This window comes from Dendrobates tinctorius, unplaced genomic scaffold, assembly GCF_039654945.1.
Source record: "Dendrobates tinctorius isolate UK_male_01 unplaced genomic scaffold, ASM3965494v1 ptg000165l, whole genome shotgun sequence".
NCBI lineage: Eukaryota > Metazoa > Chordata > Amphibia > Anura > Dendrobatidae > Dendrobates > Dendrobates tinctorius.
Window position 1 is genome coordinate 25,629,478 of NW_027361832.1, and position 6,574 is coordinate 25,636,051.

The window sequence follows — 6,574 nt, forward strand, 5'->3', positions numbered from 1 at the left end:
GACCTGCGCTGCGCACTTTTGACGGTGCGCCGTGCGCGCCAAAATCAAACTTTTCGGATTTTGGCGCGCACGGCGCACCGTCAAAAGTGCGCAGCGCAGGTCAAAGCGCAACTAGCGCACGGCCTGCGCACGATCTGCGCACCCTATGCTAAAGATAGGGTGCGCCGATCGCAGGCGCCGCTGTCCGCTAGTAGGCGGCGCTACAAGCAAGGGGCGGGCACGCCGGGCAGAGAGCCGGCTCAGGGGCGGAGCTACCCCCGGCCGTGCGTGCGCTTAAAAGGCGCGAATGTGAAACCAGCCTTAGAAATATATTTACTTAGAAAATTGATGACGTGTTCAATACTTTTTTTCACCCAATATACACTGCTCCAAAAAATAAAGGGAACACTAAAATACCACATCCCAGATATCTCTGAATGAAATATTCCAGTTGGAAATTTTTATTCATTGCATAGTGGAATGTGTTCAGAAAAATAAAACTTAACAATTATCAATATAAATTAAAATGCATATCCCATGGAGGTCTGGATTTGGAATGATACTCAAAATGAAAGTTGAAAATCAAATTACAGGCTGATCCAACTTCAGTGGAAATACCTCATGACAAGGAAAAGATGCTCAGTATTGTGTGTGGCCTCCATGTGCCTGTATGACCTCCCTACTGTACAACGCCTGGGCATGCTCCTGATGAGGCGGCAGATGGTCTCCTGAGGGATCTTCTCCCAGACCTGGACTAAAGCATCTGCCAACCCCTGGACAGTCTGTGGTACAACGTGACATTGGTGGATGGAGCGAGACATGATATCCCACATGTGCTCAATCGGATTCAGGTCTGGGGAACGGGTGGGCCAGTCCATAGCTTCAAAGCCTTCATCTTGCAGGAACTGCTGACACACTCCTGCTACATGAGGTCTGGCATTGCCCTGCATTAGGAGGAACCCAGGACCAACTGCACCAGCATATGGTCTCACAAGGGGTCTGAGGATCTCATCTCGGTACCTAATGGCAGTAAGGCTACCTCTGGTGAGCACATGGAGGGCTGTGAGGCCCTCCGAAGAAATGCCACCCCACACCATTACTGACCCATTGCCAAACCGGTAATGCTGACGGATGTTGCAGGCAGCAGATCACTCTCCACGGCGTCTCCTAACTCTTGTCATGTCTGTCACATGTGCTCAGTGTGAAACTGCTTTCATCTGTGAAGAGCACAGGCCAGTGGCGAATTTTCCAATCCTGGTGTTCTGTGGCAAATGGCAAGCATCCTGCATGGTGTTGGGCTGTAAGCACAACCCCCATCTGTGGACGTCAGGCCCTCAGACCATCCTCATGGAGTCGGTTTTTAACCGTTTGTGCAGACATGCACATTTGTGGCCTGCTGGAGGTCATTTTGCAGGGTTCTGGCAGTCCTCCTCCTGTTCCTCCTTGCACAAAGGCGGAGGTAGCGGTCCCGCCGCTGGGTTGTTGCCCTCCTACGGCCCGCTCCACGTCTTGTGGTGTACTGGCCTGTCTCCTAGTAGTGCCTCCAGCCTCTGGACACTACGCTGACAGACACAGCAAACCTTCTTGCCACAGCTCGCATTGATGTGCCATCCTGGATGAGCTGCACTACCTGAGCCACTTGTGTGGGTTGTAGAGTCCGTCTCATGCTACCACGAGTGTGAAAGCACAACCAACATTCAAAAGTGACCAAAATATCAGCCAGAAAGCATTGGTACTGAGATGTGGTCTGTGGTCCCCACCTGCAGAACCACTCCTTTATTGAGGGTGTCTTGATAATTGCCAATAATTTCCATCTGTTTTCTATTCCATTTGCACAACAGCATGTGAAATTGATTGTCAATCAGTGTTGCTTCCTAAGTGGACAGTTTGATTTCACAGAAGTTTGATTTACTTGGAGTTATATTCTGTTGTTTAAGTGTGCCCTTTATTTTTTTGAGCAGTGTATATGCCAGAATCAAAGATGTTAAAAATAATTACTATCTAACAGGGTTATCAAAAAGTAATAGAGATGTTTGGGGCTTTTTGGTCATTATGGGATACCTATTGGATTGTGTAGGAAGATTGATTTTTGATAAATCTGATGTATGGGTCATGAGATGAATTCCAATCATTATGGCATATACGCTCTCCCCGTCTTTTTGTCTTCCGATTTTGTCCAAGTCTGTTTTCGTTGTGTTATAGCTGTTTGTTTAAAACAGAACTGTATATCATTAACTGGGATAAAAGAAGAGCCCAAAACCACATTTCTATATAAAAATTGTTTAATTTAGTGGCACTATGATATTGGCTTTTTGCAAATTGTTGTACGAATACACAGGAGATACGGTAAACACAAATGTAAAAAATATCAAAATGACAATATTTATTCCTGTAGGTACTGTAAGGTAGTGCTGTCATTCGGGTAGGGGACACTCGCTTGGCAGCCAAATAATCACGTCCAGCACGGGTTTTACATAAAACAATAACAGTCCATGCAGTTTATTCAGGCATCATAAACCCACAGCAGCAACATAAAGTTCATATAAACAGCATAGCGTCCATGACAGAGCTTCACTCTGTTTATCCTGTAGTCATACAGGTTGTGCAATGTCCAGCACACAGGCTCTCGAGCCTCACAGTTATATCCCCTGTCAGGGTTACCTTCTCATAGCTGCTTCATACTCCATACTTCAGACGTCCATTCCCTCCAGGGAACTGTCAGACGCTTGTAGCCATTACTCACAGCATTCACGTGCTGTCAGCAGGAAGCCCCATCTCCCAGCGGGACCTTCCACAACAGACCAACTGGGTCCAAGCATTCACTCATGTGACCTACCCTGGCCACCTTATATGGTCCGTTGCCACGCCCACCAGGTCACATGACTATGACCTCATCACAGGTCCTACAAGCATTCATACATTCTTTACTATAGCGTTCTAGCCACACCCCTGGGTGGATTTGTAGGTAGCTCTCCCAAACCCATTGGCACGAAACCTCAGCAGTATCACTGCTGATCAACACATACACAAGTCTTCATCTCAAGGCCACCCACCTTGAGATACATTACGATCATTCAGCATCCTACACCTATCAGGACACTGGAAATGCTTATACGCCTGTCCTGGGACACCCACACAGCGCCCCCTAGCGGACACAGTGGTCACTACACCACAATACCAAAAGAGAAACAGCTGATCGGCACCGCTAACAAAGCTCACACCTCCAGACTTGTTACTGTGCAGGAGCCACAGTCGGGAAATTAACCCTAAACCCGCTGGTGCCCATTCATATGAAAAAAATATGCCCATGAAACAAATCGCAAGAGAAGATGAATGGCACTCACCGGGTAAAATTAGAAGCCTTTATTAGAACATCTTCAACGGGAGAATGGGAGCCAGAGAACGGGAGTGATGACGATAGTTTCACGCAAAATGCGCTTCCACAGGTCACATAGCAAGAGGGAAATGACGGGAGAAGAAATACCTATAACAAGGTAAATTCCTCCCACCTAACCCACCCACCACACACGTCCAACTAAGAACGTAGTTTTACCGGGTGGGTGCCATTCATCTTCTCTTGCGATTTATTCCTGTGCTAATTATTCTTGAAAAGACTACTGACTCCCTACATGTAAACGTCTTCATATTTTTGGAAAATCTTTAATAAAAATCCAGTTACATAGAAAAAGAACTAAGTTTACTGCATAGATAACAAGGGAATGAGCCCTAATCCGGATAACTGAGCATTGGAGATGGTGTTACCAACTACCTCAAAGTCACTGCAGCGACACAGCTCTGCCGCACATGCCCCAAATACTTGTAGACTGGGTTGGGTACCACTCCAGACATCGTGGCAGATTCATGGTGCAATTACAAGGCGTGCAGCTGTATAAAATTGTACTTAAAGAGCAACCAAAGTTTTAATTTTATTTTAATAAATCAAAAGACGAATATAAGAATCTATAATCCGTTGTGGCCTCATAAAGCACCATTTACATAACCAATGTGCCATGCAGTAAGGGGCTACCATGGGCCCTGGGATGTGTAAGTGATGGGAGCCCACAACCACTCTTAAATTATAAAATGATCCGACACTTGCTACCTATATACAGTAATAGAATCAAATTTACTGTACAGTATGATACATGCCATGCAAGCATACTAAGTCAAAACACAGGATACATCATTGGCAGTTTTTTTGCAGATTTTTTTGATCATGTCTTTATTTTTGCTATAGCGGATTTTGCACCACATACAACAAGCCCAGGTTGCTTTGATAGCAGCCTTCAGCTCGTCTGCATTGTTGGGTCTGGTGTCTCTCATCTTCCTCTATGGGGTTAAGGTCAGTCCAGTTTGCTGGCCAATCAAGCACAGTGATACTGTAGTTTGTAAACCAGGTACTGGTAGTTTTGGCAGTGTGGACAGGTGCCAAGTCCTGCTGGAGAATGAAATTTCCATCTCCGAAAAGCTTGTCGGCAGAGGGAAGCATGAAGTGCTCTAAAATTTCCTGGTTGACGGCTGCGCTGACATTTGTCTTGATAAAACACAGTGGACCTACACCAGCAGATGACATGGCTCCCCAAACCATCACTGATTGTGGATACTTCACACTATCTTGTAGGTTTTGCATATAAAGGAGCTGTGAGGAGCATCATACCTTATATTAAGGAGCTGTGAGGATATTGTACGGTATATATGGAGGCTATGAGGCTGCATACAGCATATTAAGGGGCTGTGAGGATATTCTACTGTGTATATTGAGTTTATGGGAGCATCATACTGTATATAAGGAGTCTGTGTGGGCCATCATCCTGTGCATAAGGGTTCAGTGCGCTTCATCCTATGTAAAGGGTATTCTAGGGGTCAATTTACTGTGTTTAGGAGGTTGTGGGAACTATGATAGTGTGCTTGGGGAGTTGTTGAGGCCATCATACTGTGTATGGGGGTTGTGGAGGTCATATTGTACAGTATATGAAGGCTGTGAGAACCATCGTATTGTGTATGGAGAGCTGAAGGGCCATCATACTGTGTATGGAGAGCTGTAGGGGCCATTATACTATATTTGGGGGGTCATGTTTCTGTGTATTATGAGCTTTTAGGGGTCATTTTTCTGTGTATTTGGAGTTTTTGGGGCCATAGTTCTGTATATATGTCACGGGGCAGTAGGGGGAAAACAGGAGACGTGGAACCAGGGCCCCTGAACTAACACTCAGGCTAAGGGGGTGCCCTGACTTTCCTTAATGTGGGGGTACACTTGATGGTAGTGAGGCCCAAGTCCCCGACCTGTCCCTATCTCCTGTTTAGCCCTGAGCTAAACCCCCAACCCCCTCCCCAGGAGGTGAGACAGGGAAATCTGAACTTCACCACAAACCAAAGGAAAGATAAAACAGACACCACGGGCTTATAACAACTGAAAAACAAAACTTAGCTTTATCTGCTGCTAAGCACCAAACAGCAGAGTTAGGCACCACAACAAGGAAATAGCTGGAGCTCCACTGCAACACAGCCTGCTCCTGACTCCAGCTTGGTTGGTCTCCAAAGAGGAATAATATCACCATCAGTTAGCTGGTGCACCTGGTGAGCTTATATAGGAAGGTGGGAGTGGTTTCCACCTACCTCAACAGATAGACCAGCCATGCAATTACACCAGCGGCCACCGGGGGCAAAAACTAATATTAACCCCCGATGGCCTGAAAGGAAAAAAGGTTATATATGAGGATCCAGATCTGACATCGATCCAAAAATGGATAGTGACAGTATCCCCCTTACAATGAGGGGCCTCTGGACCCTTAACACCGCACCTCACCAGAAAACCTACAATGAGGACGCCTCAATCCACCAGAGATCACTTCGGCCATCACCTGGCTCTCTGGTTTATGGCAAACGTGGACTGATGGAGATGACAACGTATGCTCCGGAGGTGCTACAAATCTCCAGAGCGCCGACCTAGGGAATGAGTTGTGTACGGGCATTACTGGGGGTAATTCCAGCTGGTAAGTCCCGAGCCTAGAATGGCCGACACCCGATATGGCAAGATCACCCGAGAACTCCAGACCCCAGCAGCACACTTCCACATGATGTTTTTGGTGGACAACCATACATACTCGTTCACACACAGGTCCGGACCTGAACGTTTATTGCCACACACTCGTATGCCACAGTAGGGTGAACTCTTCCAGGAACTGACAACAGAGGTGTCCCCCCCATGTCACCACACTCACACCCCCGCAATTCACATAGGGAACCACCACCTTCCTCCGACCCCTTCTCCTACGAGGCCTCCACCTCTCAGGGTTGGCTAATGGCGAGGGTTGAGATTTGCCCCTACTCCCAGGCAGCACCTCTGCTGCCCCCACTGGAGAAGAAGGGGACGGTTGTAGAAAGGCAGCAGAGACAGTAGCCCCCAGGCAACAGCCCTCACACGACTGATCCCAGCTCACTACTTCCCTAGACCGCCAATCTATGACCGGGTTGTGTCTTTCCAACCAAAAGAGGCCTAAAACAATAGGTGATGGCATTCCTCCCAAGATGTAGCATGACAGGGACTCTTCATGATGAGTCCCTATACGCAGATGTATATTTTCCATGACTCGGG